The following is a 27976-nucleotide window of genomic DNA, read 5'->3' as shown; positions in this document are numbered from 1 at the left end:
ACAGCTGTTGAATTGTAGTTTTTTAACATGCTTCTCTGTGCAGTGCTTTTACCGCGGTTCTGAGGTTATTGAGACTTCAAGAATTATCATAGGATACGTCAATAGGCACGAAAGATCAGGTCGCACACTCAGAAGAACGATTTGCTTTTGATAATTCGTACGTTCCAGGTCGCATGTCTTTACACTGCTTATACACTCTCAGGAGCTTTCAGAAAGAATATTCCGCCGTACCGCTGGAAGAGACTGAAAACATACTCTAGTCGTAAATGCAAAGCATGCCAGCGCTCCTTGTGATGAAAATTTTCCCACCTCGCTCGTTTTATCTCGGTTTGGGAGAGTGCGGACAGTCTCAATCTTAAATCGATCGTGAGTCGAATTCGCCGAACTTTTTCGCAGTCAATAAAAGCTTCGTGATCTGCTTGCCAGTTAGCTGTGTCGGCCAGGGCTCGCTGGTGCACAGAACAGGCTACCACGTACGAACGGCGTTGTGAGTCGGGCCGCTGCAGTGCCTGACTTAACGAATAGCGTTCGACAGTCGCGAGTGAGAAAAGCACACGTATAACTTAACGCGTAGCAAGTTTTCCAACAATGAATTCTGAGCACAATGCGATAAAGAGAAAGCAAAAGCAAGGACGTGAAACAGTGCCACGCTTTTGCCTAAACAGCTTTCCCATAACCGGCCAGTCACCTATTGGACGACGTGCATGCGATGTTTGCAGGCACGCAACGTATTTGGCCTGTGCTGTGGAGCGTTTCGGAGACGTGACACGTTAAAACCGGACCAGTTCTGCCTTCCGCGACCGCGTGATCGAACGGGGAATTTAATTCGGTCTGGCAGCACTCAGTCCTGCGCTTCAGTAAACGGGTCAGGTTCGGACGGGAGGGCGTGGAACGTCGTGCTCCCCCCCCCCCCCCCCCCCCCCCCCCCCGCCGTACGCGGACGTGGCGAGCAAAGTCGTCGACGTGACCCGGTTGTCGCTCAGGAATTTCGGGCCTGGTGGCCCGAGTTATTGACGCCTGTCGCAGTGCACTGCAGCGCCAGAGGTCGCGCATGGACGCAGACAGCCTCCGCAGAGGAGCCGCTACACCGACGATCTGCGCGCTTGTACGCGCGACTACAGTGTTCGGCATTGTTGCATGTGGTCGAATCCGCGACAACACAGTTGACGGTGTCCAGGCACAGTGCTTTGGGCATTTTCCGTGTTTGTGTGATTTAGTTTTGTGCCAGAGCTCCGTAACTATATTCGGCGTTGGCAGGGTGCATTTGTGTTTGGCAGCAGCTTGTTTTTCTTCTTTTGTGCTGAAAAGAAAATTGCGGGATACCGTCGGCAAACTTCGTGGGCAACGATTAGGATGCAGAGATCTAAATCAGCTGTGAGTAACGAGATATTGGCTACTACTGCTTTGGCACGCTGCTTATATTGCACAATTTCTTTCCCGCCTCTGTAAGTCGATGCATTCATTGCCCAATGCTGCATTAGACCGAGCGACACCAGGGAGTTTCAAAGAGGAAGTAAAGCGGGACTGTCACTGGCTCTGCGGCAGCATATGGGCCTCAGTGATTACATCGAAAGTGGTTCCAACCTAACTGCAACTCCCCGATATACGCACAAATATCAAACTAATTAAGCAGCATAATTATAGCGATTAATAGTTTCGGCCAACATTCGAAAAAACTTGAAATTCCAATAAAATGTGCTGCGATCTCGCTTCAATTGTTATGGGTGCAGTTGTCGCAGGTTTTTGCATTTTTTTTTCTTTGATGCAATGGTGTTGAAACAGAAAGAACGTTTTCTTCAGCGCACTTATAAGATCGAAAGCGCTTCTAGCCGCACTGCTCAGGTTCCAGCATTGTTTCTCCGCGCGTGAAGCCTCTGAGTAGTATGTGTAACTTGCTCACTGGACCAGTGGACACCTCAATCACGTTATGAGTAGGCGGTGGCGTCAACCTACGAGCTGAGGCAGTTATATGCACCTTTCCCTTACTCAGAACGAGCGGAACCTTTTTACTCCATCGATTCTGGGGAAAATAAAGGTTGCTTGGTTTGGTTTCCTGAGGAAAGGAAATGGCGCAGTAATTGTCTCGCATATCTCGGTGGACACCAGAACCACGCCGTAAGGGAATGGTCAAAGGAGAGAGTGAAAGAAGAACGGTAGAAGGTGGTGCCGTAGTGGGGGGCTCCGGAATAATTCCAACAACCTTGGGATAAAGGCGCATAAATGGCTCCCTGGGTCAGTGGACACGTCAGTCACGCTTCCAGCTACGTGGCGATGGTATCCACTTGCCAAAAACCACGCTTTCGCACAATATTTCGTTCTTATCAGTGCAGAAACCACGAGCCGTTTTCACGTGAACATTTGAAAAAAAGTTCTAACGTTGACTTGCGCGTGCAGCTGCGACATATCGTGCTCCTTAAAGGAGCACGGAAGCCATGCGCACACTCGTATCTGCGGAGCGTCTAGAAGCCGCTTTTCGCGAATCTCTCTCCGGACGGACCGACCATGCGTGTCAGGTTTCGCGTACGGCCGCTGATTGCAGACACATTTGAAACAAGCCGCGATGCAGCGCGGCCTAGACGCCGTGGTCCGAGAAAGATACAGATAGAGACACTTGAATTGCTTTCGAGTTGCGCCTTCTCGTCCGGCGTGCTGTGAACTTCCTCCTGGGCTCGCGTTCAAGAAAACGGCAAGGAGACCGCAGGCACTTATCGGCGTGCCGTCGTGCACTGTCAACAACAAACTTGGGCAAGCAGTGGCGGCTCTGGGGGCACGAAAAACTCAGCATGTTTTCGATTCTCGAGTAATACGAATGAACAGCGCAGCTGAGTCGGGCTATTAGTCGTCGATAGGTGCGGTATGCTGCCTTTGGCCACCGACTGCAAGCAAGAAGCAAACAGGCGGATAAAATGTGGGACTGCGCAAATGGGACAGGACAGGTGTGACAGGAACGAAAACGACAACACAGGCGCAGGCTTCCAACTCTTTGTCCTGCTCCTGTGTAGTCGTTTTCGTTCTTCTTTTACCTGTCCTGCCCCATTTGCGCAGTCCCACCTTTTATCTGGAATCAACCAACTATCCCGCAAGAACGTTCTACTACAACCAGGCGGCACTGGCTGAAATAAGCGTCAGCGAATGCCGCTCGCAGGCTGCATCTGTCAAACCCGAGTCGGGCTCATGTGGCGCTGGTCCCACCGCCAGAGACCAGTTACGGCCACCAGTTGCATTGCTTGCAATTTCCAACATTAAATGGTGGTATAGGTAGTTGTCCATAACAAAAAAAAAAAAAAACTCGTCTCGCGTTTCTACCGAATTTTTAAGCCTGACAACAGTCACTTTATAATGTCGTCACACATGGAGAATGCCGGTGGCAGCGATGTCCAGAGAAAAAGAGCTGCTAATTGCGGAGCAGTTCTGATAGAGCCGTTCGGCTGCCAGTCTAGAATTTGTTTCCGACAGTGACTCTGACTTCATTCGCGAGCTGGAGAAGCCTCAGATGACGACGAGAGATACGGCGACGATGGTGACGAGCTGGGTAGTGCTGGTTAACTACTAATGACGAAGATTTGTTTGTGTTTGGACGAAGCAACGTCTGTGCACTTTGCAGTGTGTTACAGCGTATCAGATCAAATAAATACGGTGAATAGGGGATATTCAAAATTCCGCAAGTGGGCTTTCCCGCATATCAATGTTGCCCAAAGCAAGATGGCTGACCATGCGTTTCCAGCTGAAACAAAGCAAGAAAGACTAGTTTTTTGCTTGATTCTTCCAAAATACGTTTCTTACATTCTATCCACACATTTAGCGCCTGTCTGTTTTTGGCAACATAGTTATGTGAGAAAGCGCACTTGCGGAATTTTGAATATCCCCTATTGCAGTTCGAACCCATTACTATGAAATGCACTGCGGAAAAGCCGCCCTCAAGAGCACCTCTTCTTTAAAAAAAAAAAAAAAAATTGTTCTAACCAGACAGCGATGAAGTAATATATTTCCTGAACAAGAAACACATGAAAAAAATTGTCTACTTAAAAACGATTGGCCATTTTGGAACGTTTTCGGTAATTAATTTGGCGGTTAAAGGTTAATTCTCGCAGCTTCTGGAGCCGACCTTCAGAATTTCAGAGCGTTCTCAGAAGAGCGGAGCGTGGATAGCATTTGCACCGTGGCTGGTGGTCCACATTAGTTTCTGCATCAACCCTTACAAAATTTCTTTAGAGAGTCTGTAGACTGTCCATAGACTTTTGTCAAAAAGTCTATAGACTTTCTATAGACAAATCCTATTGACTAGTCTATAGGCAATACAAACCTTGTAGACAGTCTATAAACAATCTATAGAATTATGGTCATACAGTTTTAGTAGATTTTTTTCTAAAGAGGGGCTATAGATTATGAATACACAAAAGAAATATCTACAGGAAACCAGTAGTCTATAAGAAGCTTATAGACAATTGATAGACCATTTTTATAAGGGAAGACTCGCGCTTACTGGCCTATGTGATCATGTGCTGACTGCCAAGCGCAGGTATCTGTTGTTGAGGCAGATCTGCACTTTTATCTGTAGTCTGTAAAAAATATGATGTTCATCTTCGTAGCACAAGTGGTGAGATTGGCATCTCCATTAAAGCATTTTTTTTAGGCGAGTTGGTGCATATCGATCTTGTAAAAAGCTTTAGCGCAGGCACAGACACAGACCAGGAGAAAACCGACACAGAGAGATTGGGAGATGCCAGCGCATTTATTCACATTGCTTGGCAAAGAATAGTCTTCAAGGGCAAGCTCAAAAGGAACTCTGCAAATTTTCCGCATTATTGCACCTTTGTATTTCTATAAAAGAACGCCGAGTAGTTAATAGATGACGCTGCTGAGTTCTCGGTACGCTGACGTGAATCATGTGCTGAGGAGTGTGTATAAAGCATGCGCAGCTTTGGTGAAAGACCTGTAGCTTTGTTCTTTCTCTCTTCTAACAAAACGTACGCCAGCGCCTGTTCGCGCAGCTGCTCCCGTCTTCCTTGTCGCGTCGCTGATCTCTAGCAGTGCTAGAGCCAGCTTTTGGTGTGTACGCTTGAAGGGCGCTCAAATGAAACAGGTGACTCGTATGAAAGAAGTTACGTCAGAGGCGCGCCAAAGCAAGGGATCTTAAAATTCAATAAAAATAACGCAACATCCTTGGATTCCGTGGCTGCTGTTCAGATAAGGAGCGCCTTCATCCGGTAGGCAACGCGGCAGTTGCTGCATCCTCCCGCAATAGCGCGAGTAATCAAGTACAGACGAGTGGGCTACGTCCTGTCTTCGCAATGCCCGGGATTCTGCACAGATGTTTCTGGCATGCAATGTCTTGACCAACGCACATTAGAACGTTCACAAAACGTGCCCATTAACTCGCCGCGGTGGTTCAGTGGTTATGGTTCTCGGCTGCTGACTCGAAAGACGCGGGTTCGATACCGGCCGCGGCGGCTGGCGAAATTCTAGAGGCCCGTGTACTGTGCGATGTCAGTGCACGTTAAAGAACCCCAGGTGGTCGAAATTTCCGGAGCCCTTCACTACGGCGTCCCTCATATCCTTAGTTGCCTCGGGACATTAAACCCTAATAAACCAAACTAAAACGTGCCCATTATAGTTGGCATACCCTTACATATGAAGCTATTCGGCTCTGGTTGCATCTCTTCGAGGCGTTGAATGTCGTATACAAGCAGCGGTGTAGTTGCGACAAATTAAAGGGAATACTTTGCAACGCAGTTGGCCCGGCCTAATGGGGTGAATTCCGAACGTTGATTTTACCTCTTGACGTGCTCTACGCGCCTTCTCGGTGTTCTTTTTCTTTTTTTCATTTGCAGCGGAAAATTTTTCTCTTGTGGCATGTACCACCGCTATTATGTATATACGTACACATACAGCTGGCGTTCATTTTGGCGCATGTTTGCCCAAGCCACCCGCAAGTGCAACTTCTTCCCGTTATTTCACCGTGCGTGTTTTTACCGTCTGCTGCAAAAAATTCTAATCCCGCACGCCGTTCAGATGAACGGCGCAGTGGACTGTAAACTTTTGCTGCAGACGGTACGTGAGCAATGAATGGCGCATGAGCAACGGGCTCTAACCTTGCCTTCTACAGCCTAGAAATGAGAACATCGTTCTCACTGATCGTTTCTGCATGAGGAACCGATTGTTTCTGCTCTCTGCCCTGGATATTACAATTACTTTATCCTGGTCCATTTTAAGGAGATACTCTTTTGGAAACGCAGACCTTGAATATATTCAGTATGTGCATACATATATCCGGAGCGTATCTTCAATCCTCCCGACGCACACACTAGCGGCCCCGGACTGATGATCGTGTGGCGGTGCTCTGATGAAAGGAAGGGAGATGGCTTGCTAGCGGAAAGCGTAATGTTAAACCGCACTTTACATTACGCATTTTTTGCCGCGGGCGGCACTAACTTTGACGAAATGACTTCGGACAGGGACAGACGACGAACGAAACGAGCGCTAAACTCTCAACTGTTTTATTTTTCAGACGGGATCAGCTTCAAAAGGAAGGGGGGAGGGTGGGGGGGGGGGGGGGGCACACAGCCATGGTTGTTTTGATACCAGGTAGGCGGATTCTTTACCGGTGAGTTTGCGGGATTGGCTGCTCCAAGTACCAGTCCCAAGTCGTGCCGTCAAAGTTAGCGCTACCCACTACAAGAAATGTTATACCAACTAGCCCTAGTCGTTGGTTTACACTACATACTACGTCATCACCTGAGTGAGCCCTTTCAGTGCATTCACCTGCCTTGTGCTGCTTGTGGTAACCAGCGCAGTGAGTGACAGTTCTGTGAAATACAATCTCTGGCGTTACTATTCCGGCACCGCTTTCTCATCGACACACTTTCCTGAAAGCGTATATCAAGATGCACGGTCGAACCTGACAGAAACACGATGTGTGTTCGAAGATGTGCTGCAGTCTCAACATCCCAGTCGCCTTTCTATACCGACATGAGTTGTATTCCGTTCCGCATTCACCATCCTTCCAGCAATAATTCCAATCAGCAATAAGGCACTGCCTGCCTCGCATTACTTGTAGCGCCATGAATTCGCGCAAAAATAGCACGGGTCACTCAGACAGACAGGACTGCAGGACGAGTGTAACCAACAGCTGGTTTATTCAGAGGCTGTCACCTCCAAATATGAGAAAGGTCGGCGCATGCTCGAAAGAAAAATACTTGCACGCCAGACCTGGGAAATGTCCAACATTATCATACCCTACAATGCAGCCCCTGAATAAATCAGTTGTCATTTACACTCTTCCTGTCTTTCTGTGAGTCGTGGTATTTCTCGCGGAAATTATATGGCGCTACAAGGAACAAACCAGCCAGCCCGACAACAAGTCTTGCTTAAGTATATTTTACTAGAGCGGGCCTATTTTTTTGTGCTTCTACACTTTGTGTTTCGTCAACGTACTTTCAAGTGGGCAAAATCTATATTGTACGGTGTGATAGCGGTGCACGTTTACCAGGCGTGGCGTGGAAGTATCTTTCGGACACGCGCCGGCTACTTGTCTCGTATTCAGAGGCGACAGCCTCTGCAGAAATCGGTTGTTAGTTGCTAGTTCTGTCACCCTGTCTGTCTGCCTCTCTGTGTCGTGGTATTGTTTTGCGCACATCCTCATGGCGTTACAAGGAGCAAACCAACCAGCCCCGATAACTCTTGCTGTTGCATTTATGGTTGTACTTGTGGGAGCTGACAACGACGCTGTGCCCCATCAACTGCTCTTCGTAGGGTTTGATGCGGTGAGTTGTCGTTAAAAACAAAAAAAAAACGCAATAAATGAAATGAGATTCCTGGAACAAGAACGAGAATATAGGCTGTTTGAGGATCGAAGCAGCATACCCTGCAGCGCCAGCTAGCAGCGTGTCAGTACAATGCGCCGATGCTTTTTTATGCGCCCCCCAATAAAGGGCAGTACGCATGGATTCCCCTGCCAAATACAGATGTGTTGCAGTGCGGACGCGCGCTCTTTCGGCCATGGTTTCCAAATAGGCCACACTTCATGTTCACACTGTCTATACTGGTGGCAACCTATAAGGGTGACAGGCAAAGTTGCATATGCCTCTGCCTTTCTCTAGGCGAGACGAGCCTCTAGCTGGGGCCATGTAATGTAATGCCCTTGTAATGCCCTTGGGCCTTTAAGGATGAAATAAATGAAATGAAATGAAATAATGGCAGGAGCACAAACTTTTTATAATTATAATACTTTATTTGCATTAAGTTGTAAAATTCGTTTTAAGATGAACGCCTCCGCGTGTTGCATCATTATATAGAGGATGATTAATGAATTAAGGTATCCAGACGCTTAATACATCATTAGCGGAATGAGCGTTTCACGCGGCCGCCTTCAAGTGTGGCACGGCCAATGTCGTCCTGGTAAAATTGCGCGCGTAGTGTCAATGCCATCACTTACTCTTCCGTGTGAAGAAAAATAAAAGCAAACTCCGCTGGATTGTTTAAGGGCACAGGGTAAGGCAAAATTAGAAAAAAATAGTTTTTTTTTTCTTTTGAAATTTGAGAAGTTCCATTCTTTCTACACATGTTCCATGATCGCACTTTCCTCAGAAAGCCATATTTCGGGCTAAAAAACGCTTTTTCCGAAACCAAGTAGTCAGCGGCCACGCCCCCTTTCCGGATATCCTCCGCGTTTATCGCCAATTTTTTCAACCAAAAAGTCCACCACCTGATTTGAAAGCTTGTCTGAAATCAGCTACATATAAAAAATTGTTTGCCAACAATTGTTCAGCTCTCTTTTTAGCCAAGATAGTCCTGAGACGCTGCGCACGTTTTTTCCACGTTTCTGCAACTTTCATGCAGCTGTGTACGAGTGCTTTCCCTGCCGATGAGTATTGTACTTTGTGCCGGTGTTGGTTGTTGTTGATAAGAGGAGATGCCTAGAGGAAAGAACGCCTTCGGCAGGCGCGAATTTCACGGCAATCGTTACACTCATCGTGCAAAATCAAAAGGATGTCCACGCCCTAATGAGACGCCGAACGCCAAACGCGCCAGCTCCTCGACATCGAAGCTTTCAAGATTTTCTGTGTGCTTCCAGGAAGAGGATGTGCTACAGAGCAGCAGCGAATATGCCTTAATGAACATGGACGGCATTTGTGCCGCAATTACACACAGTTGTGTGTGTAGACAGTGCGGTGGAAGGGTTGAGCTCACCGAAATTCAGACAAAGCACGTGTTTGTTAGGCTTCAAAGCACTGGACGCTGTTATTTCATTTAATGATGGTAGCATCGCATGGGCCAACGTTTTGAAGGTGTGTGGATTGAACCCAGGGCGCAGAACCATCGAGTGGCTGTGGGAAGCTGACCACAAGCGTATGTACTTTGCGGACCGGGCAACACGACAGCTGACAAAAGAGGCCCGGCAAGCAAAATTACAAGCCCAAACGTTAAACATTGACTGCGACAGTGACTACGAAGTAGGGGGCTATTAAACCAATGGCTATGAATGTGTTTGTTCGAATAAAAAATTGTTTTTCACATCTTTTTTCACTTTAGGCTCAATTATCTCGAAACAGTGTTTTTTCTTACAAAGGTACCATTATTTCCAATGTCTTTCAAGACAGACAGCTGATTTTCTTTTGCAACCATCTACATAAGCGTTGGCAACTACTGAACTAGAATTAAGCAATTTCACTCAGTAGTTTTTCCGTTATGAATTTTCAAATGTGAAAAGAAAGCCGAAATTTATGTACTACAGTTAGAAATTTCATTAAAAATAAAATTTTCAACACATTTCAATTATTCTAGTTCAGTAAAAAGAGCGCAAAATTTGGAACAAAATGATATATATATTACTATGGTACACCTATTAGTTTTCGAGAAACATGTACCTCAACATGCCCTAAAATGCATGGGAAGTATAGGGCTTACCCTGTGCCCTTAACGCCCGTATCACTGGCGCCACCTATTAGATTCTTGCGTTTCCTAAAGGTTGTTTCCGTCCCCTGTATATGAAGCGCATTTGTCCAGTCGGAAAATTGCCCTCTCTCAATATGAGAACTTCCTGCCAGAATACGTCGACGGACACACCTAAATAGGACAGCAAGGTATATTGCTAGCCTGAAATGCGCCAGGACATTACTTGTGAGCAAGCGTTACAATTGACCAATAACACGTTCCTATGAGCCGCCGCGGGGGCTCAGTGGTTATGGTGCTCGGCTGCTGACCCGAAAGACGCGGGTTCGATCCCGGCTGCGGCGGCTAGAATTTCTTTGGAGGAGAAATTCTAGAGGCCCGTGTACTGTGCGATGTCAGTGCACGTTAAAGAACCCCAGGTGGTCGAAATTTCCGGAGCCCTCCGCTACGGCGTCTCTCATAACCTTAGTCGCTTTGGGGCGTTAAACCCCATAAAACCAAAACACGTTCCTATAAAGTTTCAGATGTCACCACTTTCACCATATAATGAGGCCATTGTTTCACAAAATCGTTACTTTTTGTGAACCTCAGCGCTTTCGTTCTTGGCTCCCTATGTTTCTCAATGAAGCGTTTGTTACATGGTTGTATTCCATTTTGCTTTTGCGCGGCTGTACCGTGCTTGAATTAGAAATGAATCGGAACTCGTATACATGACTTCTTCCCCTCTCCATCCCTCATATGTAACTCTCGACAGAAAGATGTCAGTGAAGAGGCAAAATCATTGGTCCGCCCCGGGTGTTCCCGCTTCAATTAACGGAGTGAAATGTAAAGCCAGGAAGTACGTAAGCGGGCGAAGGCGTAACTCTTGGGGGAACAAGGATTTCCTCAAGCTATGCCGCTATCAAAATCAATTCGATCGCCTCGTTGTCCGGTGGAAGTCCTTCGTGCCTGTGAGACTCGCTGGCTTTATCGTCTGCGCAGTTTCCTGGAAACGCCCGTTCCGGCGCTGCTGTGCACTCGAGTAATCAGAGCTGTCGCAGTCTTCGAAAAAACAACAGCAACGGCTTCCATTCTAGAGTTGATCATTTTTCCTCCCCCTGAAAGTGCGCTGGACGTCACGCTTTATAGTCTGCTTGCATACATTTATTCTTGCTTCCGTTTTGAGAGCTGCGATGGCGAAAAAGAATACGATGCAAATAGCCTCTATTTGCTGCGTCGCAGCTGTCTACCGCAAACTTCATAAATCAATCTATCTACAATAGCGTATCCCCCTTCATTTCTTCTTTTTTATTTTTCGGGCCCTTACTGTGTCGGAGAAAAAGCGTGCGATGCAGCTGGCGCCCGTATTTTCGAAAGAAGTTCGAGCCACGATTGAAGTGGCAGGCGTGCGCCGCCTCATTTTCTCTTTTATGAAGAATGAAGAACTCCCGCCTGCGACAGGCCTGATGTGACCATGTTGGGACTGCAGAATGAAGCTCTCGAGTCTACACACGGTTCTCTGCACTTGGTCCGCTTCATGTACCACCGAAGTTTTCATTTTCGATATGCGCTTTGATTTACACAGGCGAGGCAGTAATATTACGCTAAAGGCATCTCTATACTCAGCCACTCATTTGACGGAGCGCCCGGCGTGACGACGCCCGCGTAACGCCTCGGCACGTGAGCGCTAGTAAGCGCGGCCTGAACTATTGGTTGCGGACTTTAGCGGGAGCGCAGGCGTCATCGTAAAGGGTGTTCGCACGAATGACACGTCCGTAAATGGCTGCGAGAATAAGAATGGAATAGCTTTGCTCAGGGTGCCCGCCTAGCCAAAGTAGTAATCTATTCTTATATACTATTGTACCCATGTATTCTTTTACTTCATGTTTTTCTATGTAATCTGTTAAAATAATTTTCCTTCGAGACGCTGCGACAATGAAAAAGATCAGTCGAAAATTTGGAGAGCATCAGAAGAAATCCCAACGGCGTAAATATTCATAAAATATCACTCTGGATTATTTTTCATGCCATAACAATTGTCTAGATATGTCCGCATAGATGTACGAGGGGGTACCCAAAAGAAACCGGACTTATTTTTGTTTGAACTTATTTGTTCACATTTTGAGCACAGACCTTCAATCTCCTTCAAAGTGTTCCCCACTTGCAATGATACGCTTGTCGAATCTTTCATTCCATTTTTCAAAACATTGTTTAAATTCATATTTTGTGATGCTTGACAGTGCCTCCGTCGTTTTCTTCTTCACCTCAGCAATATCAGCGAAACGCTTTCCATTCACCTATTTTTTCATTCTAGGAAACAAAGAAAGTAGCACGGGGCAAGGTCGGGAGAGTATGAGGGTTGAGGAATAGGGGTCATGCCATTTTTGGTCCAAAATTGTCGTAGAGACAGGGCTGTACGTGTGAGCAGGGGCATTGCCATGATGGAAAAACCATTCACCCGACCGCCACAAATCTGGCCGCTTCCACCGCACACTGTTGCCCAATCTTTTCAAAACATCCAAGTAGAAAGCCTGGCTAACTGTCTGACCCTGCGGAACAAATTCTCAATGGACGAATCCTCTCACGTCGAAAAAACAAATCAGCATTGTTTTGAGGTTTGGTTTCACCTGACGAGCTTTCTTGAGGCGAGATGAATTTGAAGTTTTCCATTGGCATGATTGTTGCTTTGATTCAGGATTCGATTCAGGAACACTTGAGTTTTCCCCATAGCGTCGTCCTTGTATGTCTTTCTTAATATTTCAAGAGTTTCCATTCAACTTTTTCCGAGCAAAAATCAGAATTTCCCCGGCGCACGCTGTTCACGAAAATCAGCCATTGCAAAAACGACATTCACACAAAACAGTCGTCACTCTAAAACTCTGCCTAAACTAGTCTGACCTCCTTCAACGACGGCACTCGGCTTACTGACTCTGGAATGTTCGTTATATGAGCTCCTAGTGGCAAAACGCGGTACCACAGAAGCTTTGCCGACCAAAAAGTTTAGTCCGGTTTCTTTTGGGTACCCCCTCGTATACATTGTGAAGGCCTACTATTCCTTACCCGCTCCCTGGCTTTGTGGGTGTTTCACGTCAGAACTCTTGGGATAAGTCGACGGCTTATCTTGCATGGCCCTGCTGCTTGTGCTGTCGAGTCACTCTGAAAGTAAATATGGAAAGTAAATATGGAAATATGGAATATCAGCGCGTAAATACTGTACAGAAACACTCGCACGCGAACGCGATATGTCCGTTAGGTTCCACAAGGCCGCGCCTCAGTACGTTTTCATGTCACAACCACGTTCCGCTCATTTATAACGACACTTGTACACACGTCTAAAAGTACAAGTTCCGGCAGGATGCAAGAATGTTGCTACACAGATTCATGGCAGTGAAGGTCACCTCACTCGGTTTCCACGTTCAATGCTGGCTTCTTGCTCAACAGCGTATACGATTAGCTTCGCCTGAGGAAGCACGCCTACCTGCATAGACTGTTTCCCGAGAAATTTCGAACCTCGGTTTCACAGGTATCGTCTGGTGAAGCAAATAAGACAAATCCCGCAGCTTTTACCTTCACCTTGGCTCAGTGGCTTGTGTTCGGCTGCCAAACATAAGGTCGCGGAGTCGAGTACCGGCATTGACGGCCTCATTTCGATGGGTACGAAATGCAAAAACACCTGTTTGCTGTGCGCAGTGCGCATTAAAGAGCCCCAGGAGATCTAGACTATTCCGGCGCTCTCTGCACTACAACGTCGTTCGTAGGTCACGTGTAGCTCCGGAACCCCCAAATTACGCCATGCCATGCAGTACCATGCAGTGACATATCTTATTCTACCATGCCATGCCATGTTACACCGTAGCATGCTCTTTTACAGCATGGCATGCTATGTCATGTCATGCGAAAATGAAAAAAGGGAGATGCCGGTTATGACATACTACACCAGCTGTACCGGAGAAACTCTCATTAAAACGACCACTGTAGAAGATGCAGCGCGTATCATTTGTCTTCGGCACTTTCTCGCCGTGTATACATGAGTGTACAAGCGACGACTGAAAGCGGTGCCATCGGCACGCGCTCCCATTTCCTCTCGTCACCGAAGCGCGCACTCAGCCGACTGGAGCGTGACGGGGAGAGTGCGTCTCCTGCTTCGCTGAACCCTCTTGGCGCGCACTACACGATCGTGCACTTGTGAAAATGAAATCAAGGCGACTCTGTCGAGCTATGGGCCGGCAGAATGCAGGACTGTGCCATGCGAGGGCATCTTTGCACAAAACTTGTGCTGTAGTGATGCGCGGTTGCACCTTGTACAGGGTCACGCCTAAATAAATTAGCGTACCTTACAAGGCTGGAGTTCCGCGCTGCCTGGGAGACTTTTCCCGCTGCTGCTGCAGTTGCTTTCAGAGGCTACCGTCGTAGCGGGTCTTGCGGCATTGTGCGAGGGTCGTTGTTCCTAGTAGTGTGGCATTTCGCATTTTTCATTTTTGACGATTTTATTTAATGGCAGATGCTACTTTGCAGGTGCCCATCTTTTTTCGTTATTCTTGTAACCATATAATGAAGGTTTTTATAAAAGAAGCATTTAATGCATACAAGAACAACAGCTCAACGATAACAGTCGCATACCACACGCCCGCCAGTTGGTACCGAAACGAAATTCCGATTTTTGGCTGTCGTTTTTTTTACTCTGTCCATTTCTTGAGCTTGTCTTAGCCGTGGCTTAAGTTTCATCTGTTATACCCAAGTGGCAGTTGATGTGATCACTATGGACCTCGGACACGAGAAGTCTTGTAGTGGTGCCGGAAAAGGGGCGTGCCGACGTTCAGAGCTCTTTCTTTCTCCGAAGTAGTGGCGAACGGTTTGCCAGTTTTCACAGCGAGAGCTGTGATAGCTCTGGTTTAGTCAGTATCCCTGCATTCTGCCGTGGAATTTACAGCGTCAGCCGCAATACCATAAGTACTTAGTGAATTAATTTGATTTAAATCAATGAAATTTAATTTAACCTAATGAAATTTAATTTAGCCATGGCAGGAGGCGGCCACCCACCACGGTTGGCAGGCGCCAGAATGGAGAGGGAAGTCCCCTCTCTACGGCGTTTAGGGGGGAGAGAGGGGAGGGAAAAAGTGTAAAAGGGAAGAGAGACATGGGGTGGGAGGCGACGCCTAGTGGCAATGAGCAACCTCAGGGTGGTTCCACGGCATAATGCAGAGCTACATGGCTGAACGAAGTCTATAACAGCTTTCGTTGATTCATGCGCTAAGCAGGTAAGCCTAGCTCTAGAAATTTCTTTTCACGGCTGTGTTCGTCATCACTTGTCACTGCGCACCGCAACTTTCGGTCATACAACAAAAGGCGCCCATGATTTCCTTCCTCCTCCTCCAAGACAAAGAAATGATAGTGACAGTTGTGACACAGTCTCCCAAAGCCCCAGCCCCCTTTCCATGGCACCGTGGGCCATGGCACCGTGGGCCATGGCCCAAGTGGCCACACATGATAGTCCTAAGAGCGCCCAATTCACAACCCACCTGAATCATATTGCCCAGCAGCTGAACGAGTGTTCTGTTAAAAAAGGAATACGATGTCGAAGCCGTTCACTTCGGTAAAGTTCCCCTATACAGCTAGCGCTTCATAAAAAAAAAATTGCACAATGAAATCACGGATGTGCTACTGTTTCGAAAAACAAATGGAAAAGATTGTCGTAGTTCGGAAGCAAAAAAAAACAACAAAAGGTTTTGCGGATGACTACAACCAAACTGCGTATACCCGGGATGTCGGGGAATTTCCAACACCATGCGCTGCACAGAGCAAACGTCCGCACTTCTTATACCAAGGCCTGCGATCTGTGGGACGCCGGATGTCGCGTCGTTCAGGATATCCGTTTCTTTTTCATTTGTCTGGGAGCTGAGCAAGCCGAGAACACGGACAAGCAATCTGGTTGTTCCGCTTGGAAAACAACGAGAAAGCATGCCGTTCCGAGAGCCGCCTCGACACGGCGTACGGGTTATGAGCAAACACAAGAAAACTTTCACCCAAAGAGAACGCTGAGTGCCGTCTGGCACAAGCGATCAATGTCATCAAAGTTCTGCTGCACTTGCGTTTGCCATCTTTGTGCCTTTGTCATTGTTTTCCTTTTCGTAGCGTGTTCTGCGACTGCATCACACCGCTACGAAAAGTGGTGCAAGAGGAGGTCGTTGCGCACGGCACAGAATGCACTTTTTATTCCCGTTGCGTCATAGTCTAGACGAGCAGCTCCGATGTCGTCTCGTATAGCTCCTATCTCTGCTGAGAAATGGCGTAGCCAGGCGAAACGACATGAACGGCGTAAAACGGACAACGCGGTGCAAATCTGAAATAAATATATAAAAGGGATTGATTTGAGCTTAAAAGGAACTTAGTTTGGAGGTTAAGACGGCAAGTAATAGCGAAAAAAGTTGGCTTGCTCTTTTCTGTACTGTACAGACGAGGAACGGCAGGGGATAAAGTGTCTCCCCATTCGTACATGCATGGAGTTTATTGGCGAACGGTAAGGAAAGAAGTATGCCCTATGCCCTAGTATCACGCTCGACCATGCCCGCAGCACAATCGGGTCATCGCCTTCTTCTACGGCGGTTCTCGTCCCGAGAAATATCACGTGACCACATTGTAGGGACCCCGCCCTCGTATTGACCCCACCATCGAACTCGGATTCTTCCACACAAAGCGCGGATCAACAAAGAAGTGTGGCGCTTCAAAGAGGACCTCGAAACTAACATCGAAGCGTTCTGCAACTACGACGTGGCGCGCAAGGTGTTTATACGTTCTTTTAATTCAGCGCATACATTAAGAAAGTGTTCATTGTAGCTGCTGATCTCTTTGCGTGGAATTGTGGGAAAATTAGAGACAACTACGCAAAACAAGTCTTCTTCGAAATCAACAACGGCTGACAAAATATCAAGCAAGTCGCAGTAGTTCATTTTAGTCTTATAAATTTGTATTATGGCATTAAAAGTAGGAAGAAAAATATCCCAATAGTAATTGAATATTTTCTGTAATTGTTCGGTTACTTTCCTGAGGCTGTAATTGACCACCTTAATCAGTTACATAATCAATCATAGCAATTGTAAACATAATCGGTTACTTATTTTCTGTGATATGTGCAAGACTGCTGGCACAGAACACTCAGGCTGGTACAGAATAGCTCACACTGAAGTAGTTTACTGCGCCGTCCCAGCCAATATGAAGCAAGAAAAAAGTTCGCCAAAACCCATCGATTCCTTCTCCTAATATAACCTAATATTGTGCTCATTTCGACTCGGAGTAGGAGGGCTCGTTTACCTGATTGCGACAAACTTAATTGCGGCTGCCTGTTTTTTCTCCTAATAACGCACAATACGAAGGAACGTGTACCGCGAAAGCAGCTGCGAAAGTCTGCAGTGGCATAAGAGAGGAGAGCGAAAACAAACAAACAAACACAAACAAGCAAGCAAAGAAAGAAAGAAACAAACAAACGAACCTCCTTCATCGAGCCAAAAGAACAGTCTGCCATACTCAACAAAACTAAAGCGGTCGCAATAAAGAATTGACGGCATCGCCCAGTTTCCCTCTGACTATAGAAAAACGTTGAAGAAAAAAAAGTGCGAGGTGTACCTGGCCATCTGTGCGCGGCACGCTTCACGGCATGCAACACGCGAGGCTTTGTTTTCGTCCGCGATTAGGACTTGCTTCTTTCGTCCACAGTTTGTCGAGCTCATTTGCCTTCGGGTACCGAGGAGGGAAAATAAAAATGTACAGAATCCCGAACCAGCCTTGTTTCGACGAGCTTTAGGAGTACGCCGTAGCCTCGCCGGGGGTGACGCGACAGGTCGCAAACAAGGCAGCGGGAAACGTCGCTCACGAAGGATGTCAATGTGCGGGTAGAACACGGGGCGTTCGGAGAGCCTTCCGACCTCAGTTGGAGCGTCGTGCTTGTCTCATTTAGCGGTGGGGCACCGTGGATTTCCAGAGTTGCTCGGTGTTCATTGACAGCTGGATTTAAGTGAGTGGACTCGGCGGATTTAATTTTATGCTTTCATACTGTGTGCTATCGTTAATTATCTTTCTGTGTATGTGTGATGTGGTTCGGACAGACGCTAAGGTGCTTGATAATATGGCTGGGTTCGAGGACTCAGCTAGCGTTCCAGAACCTCCTGTTCTGCCATTCGCGTAGAGGTGAGTTTGGGCCGAACTTACGATGCGCAGGACAAAAAATAATTTTCCGTACAAAAGTAGTAATTGGTCTGACACTCGTGGATGGAAGGCGAAGTAAAGGGCAGGGTGCTCCAGGTAGTCGTCACCGAATAGACCGGGATGGTGCAAGCTTGTGTGCTCTTCGATAAATTGCGCAGTGGAGTAAGCAGCACATGCTTCTAGAGGTGCTAAAAGCATTTCAGTAGCACAGACACTCTGGCTTCTTCTATTTCAAACTTTTAGTCAGCGCCCTCTTAGAGCACACAGCGCAAGACACTCGGGGCACAGTGCTTGAATTAGTCCCCACTGTTCAGACGATGGGAAGCAAACACGCGGACGCTACCGGAATGAAGGGCACTGACTTTGAATATGAACAGATCCGAAGACTGGAGGCGTATTATTATCCCCTAGCTTAGTATCGTATAGCTGTAGGTGACACTGTATGTTTATCCTCACCTTGGTGTCTTGCCACCACCTTTTTTTTTTCTCGAATCGTGCAGCCGTAAGCAAAATTACCCCCCCCCCCCCCCCTTTCCTTCCACGCTTAATAACTCATGATTCAAATTATATTCGCTCTTCAAATACTACTGCTGTTTCTGTACTCTCCTCCACAACAAATTCAAATATAAACAACATATACTACGACGCCATGTGGGGACAGGAAATATACAGAGCTGAATTGTTCGGGATGCGCCCCCTCCTTTTGTTCGGCCGGTTTTACGAAGCTTGCGATAAAACAAAAATCTGGATCCTTGCTTGCTGGAGGCAAAAGTAGCTTGTCCCATGCAAGCTGCATGCTTCTTCATCCCATTTAACAACCGCCTCATTGCGGTGCGCAGAATTCCAAGCGTGAAAGATTACGTTAACTGATAACGGGTGCTGGAAGAGATGAAATTTAGCAGCGTCGTTTTCGCCTTGTTGTTCGCTCTTGTAAAGTCGGTTGTCAAGGGCTCGCACGCCCACAGAATTCAAACAGAGCTGCGATTCTTACACCGTACACCATGACGAGCACATCCACTCAGTAGCCCGGTGCTTGGGTTCTGTGAGGTGAAATGATGTGAGGTCTTTGACGGCACCTCGTGGGGACCAAGAACAAGTTAGTCAGATCGCTAGTTGGAGTTGTCGTTGCTCCATTGAAAGCTAATCATCATCTTGCGGCTGAGCCGCTCTACTGTCGTCAGGAAAAGGTCCACCAGTTAGATGCCGACCGCAACAGCTTGATTTGGACGGCGGCCAAGTGCAAAGGCGCCAGAGCACCGATATTTTGAACCCCGTTAGAGGACCTCAGGGGGCCGAAATCTGGTGTCCTTCATTATAGAGCGCCTCAGAGGCGAGTGCAGTTATGACACGCGAAAGTCTGCTAACTCGATGCTGACTAAACGAGCCTTTCAAGACATCCTCTATTTCCACCCAAGTCCGTACCATTTCTGTCGATGCTAGGTCTGATGGCCTTCGGCCGAGCGGTTTCCGGGAGCCGCTACGGCGCCCACACTGCATCAGCTGTTGCTCATTTGAAAACAATGGCAAACCTTCGAAGCGTATTGGACGCTGTACTTAAGTATGCAGGGTTAGAAGTGGGTGCAGAAGGTGTTTCTTTTTCGTCTGTTTGTGGAATTTGTAGGCCAGGCATTGACTGATTGGTCTCACCTCCCGTGGTTTTCCGTGTATTGTTGACGTCTAGAGACGACGATAAATCTCCCGCGCCGCAAATGCATGTCGAGCCTGTGGAAACCCTCGAGGTAAGCTGGCTCCTTCCCACCAATCCGTCTAAGTATATTTTTTCTTCATTACTTTCGTCCTTCTGAACTTCGTCCAAGGAGAAGGCGCGTAGGAGGGATGTACAGGCGGCCAAATCTTTAGCTGGCGTGCGCGGCGGCCGCATTTTCCGTGCTTCTGTAGCTTATCACGGAGCAAACTTGCGAAAATATCAAATCTAAACACAGGCTTACTAAGCCGGTGCTTAATAGTGACGTTCCCGAAAGTTTGCTTTGTTGCAAAGCGCAGGAGCACAGAAAAAGCGGCCGTCGCGCACGCCAGTTAAAGATTTGGCCACAAAATACGGTCTAATTGCGATCGGACACCATTGCAAAACTTTCTTGTTTGGCGTGGAGAATAAGTGTGCAACGTTTTTATGACCTCGAGTTTCGATACATATTTCCATATCTGATGACGTTTCGCTAATGCCAACGTGCTCGTGCTTGAAAACTGATAGATTTTTCGGCGGGTGTGACTGATTCTTGCACACTTGTATTTCGCAGGTATCTGAGGTGGACACTGCAGGAGAAAAAAATATAGGCGGACATTTAAGCTCCATCTTAAATGGTGTGAGGCGAGAGCGTTAATGGCGCCCTTCAGTGGTTTTTCTTTGCAATCATTGTTATGTGTTAACATTCACACATTTATCACAATTATCAGAACAGTTCCCGCATTCTTCTCTTCGAACTCTTCCACATAATGTTACTCTAATTAGTATCGCACTAATTTTCGCGTCTCTAGTTCGCTCCACTAATTACCACTGTATTGAGCTTCAAATTATGCCTACACCCCCCCCCCCCCCCCCCTCCCCTTGCACCTCGGCCAAGGGTCGTGAAAATTTTATGGAAATTTTTCTTTCCGTTAAATCAATTACTTTCTAAAGTTCAGGTCATTTGAGAAATGCGTCGACCTTTAATCCACATTAAAACTGCTCCCTTCTATTATTTTCATTCCAGCCATCCACGAGTAAACATGGGTTACTTGGCATAACACCGCCTTCGGGACGACACCGATTTACGCTGAACGGGGGGAGTCTTAACGCTGTAGCGTTAAAAAGAAATTTAGACTCTCCCTTGGTAATAATGGTAAAGCCAGGCGTTAAGGGAACAGAAACAAATTCACTGAACATATCCGCTGCGGGCATTTATTGTGCTTGCAGCGAGGCACGCTTAGCGCCGCTGTTGTATTTCTCAATGCTTGTGGTGACGTTTGACAACCATCATCCTCCTGTGACATTCCAAATGAGCTACACTCTGAGCACTTCAACTACTATGAACTAGTTATGGCACCGATGGGCTCATGGAGGGTCAGCAGCATGTTGATTCTGAAATATTGAGTGTTCGATGGTTTGATTCCAATCGCAGCTATAAGAACGTGGTTTCCCTTTACTTAGCTACTCGCTCAATCCATGACAGAGGTACTCCGAGCACGTTCGTCATCAGTCACTGTTCTTCGTCATCGCAACCTCTAATCAGAGAGAAAAAGTCGCAACAACAACAAAAAAGAAAAATCAGACACATGGCGATCCAGGATGATGACTTACGTAATTCTTGTTCAAGCATTTGGAAATACTTCGGAATTCGACCCTGTTAAACGTAATCAACTAGGGCGATGTCGAAATATGACATCTTCCATAGACTGCGTTGGGTGAAAAATGTATCTTCATTTTCTGCGGAGCGAAGCTCCGCTCATTCGGAGCTTGGTCAAAACTCTGTGGAAGACAATGTTGCAACGTTGAAATGCGGTAATGTGGTGATCGCATTCTAATTGTATTCAGTAATTAATTTAGACCAACAGCAAGAAACCTAACGACCATTTCAGGCCTGCACAAAACTTCATTTATTTTTTGGCAAAAAATAAAATATTACACAAAATAGTGCATGGCACATTAAGCGTGAGATGCAGTCTTCTCAGATGCAGCCATCCCAGACTGAACTTAGCTCGCGTACTGTCACGCGCCGCCGCGTAGTAGTGGCTGGGCGCTGGACTGGCTTCTCCATGGCGTGCTCGAGCTCTCCTTCGCGCTTCCACGCCAAGGCGTCTTTTTCTTACCCAAGCGCAACCGACCAGACAGCCGTGAATTGCGTCTGTTCACTGGAGAGGGAGTTTAGAGACACCCTAACAATCAAGGCGAGGAGCAAGAAGACCCTTCGCGCTCATTTGTTAGAAAGCGAGTTCTGCGCAAGTTGACACAGAGAGGCAGGTTCCGCAGGCGTTCATTCACTTCAAAAACACTTTCTTTTGCCATATACACTTGAACGCTAAGAGGAAATAGCGTTTACCTATTCAAATAGACGTTGCGCGACCAACTTCTTCTTCCAGACCAAGCCGGGAATACGTGCGGTGGGCCCACAGCGTCGTCGTGTTCATGGTCATGCGAGCAGACGTTGTGATCGCCGATTCGTGCGCCACAGCAGACACTGCAGAACAATTTCACTTTTGCTTCCCTAGTTGCCTTACAGAACACATGAATGTCGGCTTCGATAGAGGTGCAATGCGAACATGCCCGCGCGCTAAGCCGAGTGTTGCAGAACTCCAGGTGGTCGAAATTAATCCGGCGCCTTCCACTGTTGTATCTGTCACAGCCAATGTGTAGCTTCTGGGTGTTGAACCGCACACACCACACCACACCACGCCACATCGTCTATATGACTTCGCACTTCACGCACATTTTGACCATACCGTACCGTACCATATGACTGCGCTCATAAACATTTCAACCAGATATCATGTACTGTACCATAGCACATGACTGCACTGCATAAATATTTGTCATACCGTAGCGTACTACATCACTGCTCTTCGCAAACATTTTAATCGTTCCGCACCATATGACTGCTCTTCACAAACATTTTAATCATTCCGCACCATATGACTGCTCTTCACAAACATTTTAATCGTTCCGTACCACGTGGCTGCTCTTCACAAACATTTTAATCGTACCTTACCATATGACTACTCTTCACAAACATTTTAATCGTTCCGTACCACATGGCTGCACTTCATAAATATTTTAGTCATACCGTACCGTACTACGTGACTGTTCTTCACAAACATTTTAATCGTACCGTACAACGTGACTCCACTTCCCAAATATCTTTCAACAGTTCCATAATCACACCCACGCGTTTTGTCGCCCCGTTTCGTATACGTTTCTAGCCTTTCATCCACGAGGTCCTTTTCGACTTCTACTGCGTAGCTTTCTTCCAGAGCGCAACAACACGTTGCTTAATGCTCTGTTCTTGTGCGCGGCTAATTGCAGGCGACTGAGCGACAACTTCGCTTCAAGCGTAAAAAAAAAAAAAAAATACGAACACTAACGTCAGGAGTTGGGCATTTTTATTTGCGTCTACTGCAGCAGCATACAAGCGCAGGTAGGGCTGCGATGCTTCGTGAACCGCGCTTCATATATCATTAACGCCGCGCCCTCCCAGGCGGGCTGTTATTTAGAACGACTCATACGAGTCTCCCCCTTCAACAATGAAGTCACCGGCGCATGAGTGAGACCTTCGCAAAAACAAGTGAGGGCTATTTTCGCTGCCTGCTCCGTTTAGTCGCGAATCCGCCAGTCAGCGCAGTAGTATTGCTCGGTGCAGCCACCTAAAAGCCTCGCATATTCCCGCGTGCTGTTTAAACCAACGGCGAGACCGGCGTAGGCCGGATGTCACGTCGTTCAAGGAGTTTTGTCCTCTTTTACTTGGCATAAAGCGAGCGAGCGGACCGGAAAGACCACGCGCGAGCGAAATAAAAGTATACCGCATGCTGCCCGTCGTTTTTCGGCGACTCCCACAAAGCGCTTCCGAAAACCATTTTGCACCCGCTTTGCGACGCGTGACTGAGCAAGATCTAGGCGAGAAGATAGGAACAGAAAAAAAGCGGCAGTTTGTCTCTTTTTCATTGTGCCCATTGTACGCTGTTTTGTCAAAAAGAAAAAAAGTCAGGGTCTTCGCGTCGCCGCGTCAGTCACGTCAGTCACTGGACGCATCCCCATTCCAGAATGGGCTCAAAGTCCAATGAACTTTCGGAAGCGGTTAGGGCGCTTTGTTGGCTATGCTTCTTATTTGCCTGCTTGTTGTTCGTTGAAAATGTTTGTTTCTCATATGTTTTGCAGCAGCGGTAGAGCAACAAACCGTCGTTGATGTTTTTGCGTCTCACGAAAGAACCGCGAAGAGGTTTTGATTTATTTTTGAGCAGCGCCTATTCTACAGAAATCGAAAGTGTCTGCATGTCGGTCAGCGTATATGGGCTTCTCACTTCTCGTGAAAGCAGCATGAATTCGTCTCGAGATTGAGCCGCATTGAGACGGGTACAAAAGTGGTGAGGGCGGCAGGGATAGTTACAAGTTAGGTCACCGATCAGTGAGCTTTTAACAACAGTGACTTTTGCGTGGCAAAAAATACCGTCGCCAGCCGCGGTTGGTGACAGCGCACGAAGTCCCCATGTCTTGCCATGTACACATTTGCTAATTTCACGCCTACTGACGCGGAGACAAACCGCCAACTAATTTTTTTATCACCTTACGAGCATGCAGCACTCTAGGTTTGCTTATTAGGTGCTCACCGGCGTATCGTTTGGGCTCCTGCTCACATGGGCCTTGAGGGAAATGAGGCAGCTGACGCCGCCGCCCGCGCGCTCTCTCACTGGACATTCCCCTCCGATCCCGACGATCAGGAACTCGAATTCACTCCAGCTTACACCTTCAAAGACATTGTTTTACTTTATCAATCTGGCCACGGTCTTTATCCCCGCCCGTGTAAAAGTCTCTCAAAGGCGGAGGAGCGGCTTCTGCTTCGCCTGTATACCAATACTCTGCTGTGCCCGGCAGCTCTCAAACACTTTGACCCTTCTTTCTCGAGCAGCTGTTTGCACTGTGCGGACAAGTCTTCGGACATCTACCACATGGTGTGGGCCTGCCCCTGCAACCCTTCTATCCCCCCCCCCCCCCCTCACCCCAACCCAACCCGGGAGGACTGGGAGGCGATCATGCTCGGCTGCGCTGACCTGCAGGCCCAACGGGCCTTGGTCGTGCGAGCCCGGGCGGCGGCCGACGCCACTGGAGTCCCGAACTAGGGACCTCCACCTAGTACTTCTAAGGACTGGCCCCCTCTGAGTCAGCTCATGCATAACCTCCTGAAGTGTATCTGCACATAAAATTTCGACCATCTGGGGTTCTTCAACGTGCACTGACATCGCACAGCACACGGGCCTCTAGAATTTCGCCTGCATCGAAATGCGACCACCGCGGCAGGGATCGAACCCGCGTCTTTCGGATCAGCAGCCGAGCGCCATAAGCTTTGAGCCATCACGGCGACTCTCACTCTTTGGTTTGGACCTCTCCGATTAAATCGCAGGGGTATTGCTGCTTTGAAAACTGAACCATTAGTAGCAAGAACCAGCGATGAATCACAACAATGACTGTACGTTGTTGTGAGTGCACTTTGAGTGCAACGATTGTCCGGGTCTGTAGGTGTTCCTTCTTTATATGTTTGTGGTTTTCGCGCTGCAGTTATGTCACAAGACTGTACATTCTCGATCGGACGCCAAAATGAGCAATAGACTCTTTCGAACTAGGCATACAGCCGTGACATTTTCCTTTCGCGTGAGAGCGTAGACGATTGGTTTCCGACGCACACTTTACCGCATTGTTAGAGAACGTCCCAGTACCAGAGATGAGCTTCGGGTCGTGCAAACCCCATTCCCGGAATCGGTGGACAGGCATATGAGCAGTGTTTGCCGTCGGACGCGCGCACGCACGGAGAAGTACACGTCATAGCACCGGCGCGAATGTTGATGCTCGGCTCAAGGGAGCCGTGTACCCGGTAGGGGGCGCCACGTGTGCTGCGCGCACCTTGATGATGGTCCCGGGCGGCGCTGTTTGCCGAGGACAACTCCGGAGCACGACAACTGTGTGCAGAGAGCACATGCACGCTAGACACGTGTAATCAGCCGCGTGTATTAAGGGCACACGTGCGCCGAAAGGAGACGACCCCTTCCCTTTCCCTGCGCATATTTATTATTAGTGTCCCCCTTCCACCCCTACCCCCTTTCCCATTCCAAATGGAAACCAATAGCTCCACGGGCGAAAGAAAACGGCACTCGATTTCGTCATTGGCCCAGGACGATCGTGATCAGCTTTTTTTTTTTCTGTTTGGCTTGCTCCTCTCTCCTTACCTTCTGGCCCCTTCCGCGGGTAACGGATCTGTACCGGAGCGCAGTTGTCTGTGACTAAAGTGCTGGGCGGCAGGGCGGAGAGTCTCGTTGTGAAACGGCATGCATGCCCACCTTGCGTAGAGAACGTCAAAAGTACACACGCACAGAAGAGGCGAAATCATGTGCCTTGCTTGAAGCTGTGCTGACTGCTTGATGGAGGAGGTCGGCGTGACTCGAAGAAGTGTTCTCGTGATGCCTAGTGTAAGTGCCAGCGACGACATTCGCTTGACCGCAAGAGGAGACAGTGCAAGAGGCGGTGACAAGAGTGTCCGCGTCATCGATGTGTTTGTGCATGTTTTTTTAAGCTTGACGCGGCGTGATAGCTCGGGCATTTCGACAGCACATGCCGTGCTGGCTGAGAAAGCGTCGAATTCTCGCTTTGTACTGGCTAAGCTTGAGCTAAACAAGTTGCGAAGAGCGCGGCTTACTGTCAAAGCGTGACGCAGTATATAGCTGGTGCCAATCTTGAAAAAAAGGGCGCTGAAAAGCTCTTACGTCCAGGGACTCCGGAACCGGGGGGGGGGGGGGGGGGGGGGCGGCTTTTAGGAGCACACGCTGCAGATTTTGACATCAGCAGGCTTTCAGCGCAACTCGTGCTTCTCCCAACGTTCCTGCGTGACGAGGGTCCGGTCGCAAGTGAACGCATTTTACAAATTATGCAGGGGAAGACTGCAGACATGCGTAACATGATGGACCAGGTTGTCGGATATCTGCAACTCGTGTTTTCTGAGCCTGCGTCAGCTTCTTCAGGAGAGCGATCTTTCAGTACTCTGAGGAGAGTAAAATCATTTCTGCGCAATCTAATGACGCAGAGGAGGCTGACACACCTTCTCCTCCTCCACGTGCACAACAAGAGAGTTGCGGACCTGCATTTGGAGGCCGTTATGAAAGAGTTCGTATCTAGAACAGCAGAACGAACAGCAACCTTCGGCCTCCTTTGAAAACCTCTCCTGCCCAACGTCCTCTTTTCATGCTAGCCTTGAAGCTCGTCAGTCTGCGGTACTGTAGCTTTGTACCTAGTGCCTACTTTCATGTCTACTTGCATGAATATATCAGTTCACATTTGCTTCAGTGCAAGCGCGAATTCATAAATATTAAAAATGTTTTTTTTCGCCGCTTTCGAATCCATTTACTCACTTGCGCGGTCTGCGCAGGTTTTAGTAATTATGAAATTTCCTACCATTTTTAAAGTGTATATACCAATGTAGAATAATCGAGGATGCAGTTATGTAAAATTGAAACGGCTACAATGAATTAAAAGATTAATAATTAATAAGAATAAGAAGTTTGCAGGAGTCAAGTGAATGCAGCTAGCACAGGAGCACAGGACCGAATTAATTGGAGGAATATGGGAGCGGCCTTTGCCCCCCAGTGGGTCTAGTCCAGCTGCTGCTGATGATGATGATGAAGCAAAGACAATACTTGCTCCTCCCCCTCCCAAAAACGTTCCGGAGTCCCTGCTTACGTCTAAGTGTTGGGGGCTCAACAGTATTTCGTTTTTGTGATGTCCGTTTGCTCCTTGCGTTCACCTACGTTGTTTCGTTTCGTTTGCGTTTTGCTGGCATTTTCAATGCTAGTTGTTGTGAACAGTACGTTTCCAGCACTCTTGATACTGTTCATCGGGCGTTTCTTCGGGTCAACTCATCAAGTCGTGGCCGATGTCTTGCATATACCACCTCTCTTTCTGTCACGTGAAGCCGACCAATAATACTCAACATTGATAACTAAAGAGCGCCAGTTCCACAGGCATCACCTCTTTGTCCCTTTGGACTCGCTGCTATTTTCGTGCAAATGTGCATGTAGATGCCAGCTGGCATTTTAAATAATAGGGAGGGTGAACAAGAGGTCAAAGTCTTTTTCATTAAATTCTTCTATGCGTTTGCTTTGCTCATGTGTGCATCTTTGGATTCTCTTATAGCACGTAACACGCCAAGGTTACATT

General features: G+C 47.7%; 1 protein-coding gene across 6 annotated transcripts in view; it reads left to right on the top strand.

Moving 5' to 3' along the window:
• Positions 1–27976, top strand: part of LOC149372638 (core alpha-(1,3)-fucosyltransferase-like) — a 133744-nt gene that overhangs the window by 81877 nt on the left and 23891 nt on the right. The gene's annotated exons all lie outside the window — the stretch shown is intronic.

The sequence above is a fragment of the Amblyomma mixtum genome, chromosome 1, assembly GCF_055824585.1.
Source record: "Amblyomma mixtum isolate Tamu chromosome 1, ASM5582458v1, whole genome shotgun sequence".
In the NCBI taxonomy this organism is placed as follows: Eukaryota; Metazoa; Arthropoda; class Arachnida; order Ixodida; family Ixodidae; genus Amblyomma; species Amblyomma mixtum.
This window is presented reverse-complemented; position numbering and strand designations above follow the sequence as displayed.